Source organism: Crocuta crocuta, unplaced genomic scaffold, assembly GCF_008692635.1.
Source record: "Crocuta crocuta isolate KB4526 unplaced genomic scaffold, BGI_CrCroc_1.0 scaffold266, whole genome shotgun sequence".
Classification (NCBI taxonomy): Eukaryota; Metazoa; Chordata; class Mammalia; order Carnivora; family Hyaenidae; genus Crocuta; species Crocuta crocuta.
In genome coordinates this window covers 6,148,047-6,150,067 of record NW_027531005.1, presented here as the reverse complement: position 1 = coordinate 6,150,067, position 2,021 = coordinate 6,148,047, and positions in this window count along the sequence as shown.

Sequence of the window (2,021 nt, the reverse complement as noted above, 5' to 3'; positions counted from 1 at the left end):
GATTCTGGGGGCCCCTCTGGAGGGTGGTCTGCCAGCATCAGCAACTTCCCCACCTGCCACTTCCAGCTAAGAGCGAGCCTTGGCTCAGTCTGGCTCTGGATATCTCCTTCCTCAGCACCACCCTGGACCAGTTCTGTTTATTTTAAGTAGGCTCCATGCCCAACATGGGGCTTGAACTCATGACCCTGAGATTAAGAGTCATGCACTCTACTGACTAAGCCAGCCAGGCATCCCTGGACCAGTTCTTTCTTTGCACAGGCGCGCATTTGCCCAGGGCCCGGTGAGCCCCAGGGATGTGGAGGTGTGAGCCAGGAGCCGCTCCCAGCCTTCCAGGGGGCTCATGCCTAGAAGAGGCTTCCCTGGGCAAAGGAGGCACCCAGAACTTGCAGGGCCTGGACTCCATCTCTCTGCCTTCTCCGCCCCACTCCACCCCTACCCCCTGCCATCTCCCCTCTCCCCGCTTTATTTCTGCACCAGCACCAGTACCTTCCAAAGGTACCACAGGCAGGAAGCCTTGGGTAAATAAAACACAGGACCTGCCTTGATGGAACAGAACCCCGACTCTCCAATGCTTGGCCTGAGAGGAAGCTTCCAGCAGGGCAGGACTCACGGCCTCACCGCACTGACTGTGCTCCCGCCTTCCCCTTTTCTCAGTCTCTCACTCTGATGGCTGCTGACTGCCTTGGGCCCACGTGAGCTGAACTCCCGCTGTTACTCTGGCCCACGAACCAGGTTCTTCACAGCCAAGACTGACTAGAACTTTCAAAGCAGACTTTGCTAAATCACAGAGGAAGGAAACCTGAGGAGTCGAAGTAGCATCCAAACACAGGAGAGATAACCTGCTCCCACCTTGCTCATCCCCGAGAGGGGCCATCTGTGGTCCTGTGGCATCAGCAGCCCAGCCCCATGGGGTGACTGACTCCTATTCTGAGTTCTTGCCCGTTTCTTCTTAAAGGTGGGGGTAGTTGGTTGAATGGTGGCCCCCCCAAAGCTATGTCGGTGTTCTAATCCCCAAGACCTGGGAATGTTACTTTATTTGGAAAAAGGGTCTTTGCAGATGTAATCAAGTTAAGGATTTTGAGACAAGAAGATCATCCTGGATTATCCTGGTGGGTCCTAAATCCAGCGACAAGTGTCCTTACAAGAGACACACAGAGGAGACAGACACTGCAGAGGAGGAAGCAATGTGACAGTGGAGGCAGGGATTGGAGTGACCTTGTACAAGCCAAGGAGCACGGAGGGTGGCCAGCAGCCACCGCGAGCTGGGAGAGAAGCATATCTCTCCTGGAGTCTCAGGAACAAGCTGGGTTTTTTGTTTTGTTTTGTTTTAAGTTTATTTATTTATTTTGAGAGAGACAGAGACAGTGCAAGTGGGGAGGGGCAGAGAGAAAGGAGGACAGAGAATCCTACTGTCAGTGCAGAGCCCGCGGGGGGTCTCGAACTCATGAAACCATGAGACCATGACCTGAGCTGAAGCCAAGAGTCAGAAGCTCAACCGACTGAGCCACCCAGGGGCTTCTTGAGAGAATTGTTTAAAGAAAAATTTTAATGTTTATTTACTTTTGAGAGAGAGAGAGAGTTCGAGGAGGGGAGGGGCAGAGACAGAGAGAGACGCCGAATCCTAAGCAGGCTCCAAGCTGTCAGCACAGAGCTTGATGCGGCCTCGAACCAGGAGTCCTGAAGTCATGACCTGAGCTGAAGTCGGACGCTTAACCGTCTGAGCCCCCCAGGCACCGCGAGATGGTGTTCAGCTGTCCACTTGTAGCCATTTGTTACAACCGCCTCAGGAAAGAAATACAGTTGATGTTCTGGGGTATCACAGCCCCGACTTCCACTAATACCACAAACCATGGGCCCTTAACGGCTTTTCCAGGCCGGCCTCCTCCTCGAGGTTCAGATCCCTGTTCCCCGGAGCCCCATGGGTGCCTTCGCCCCCACATCCCGCAGACACCCTGAAGCCAACATGTTAAAAAGCCTGTAAGCTGCTCCTTCTCTCATGCTCCCCCCTCCCCCTCCCCCTC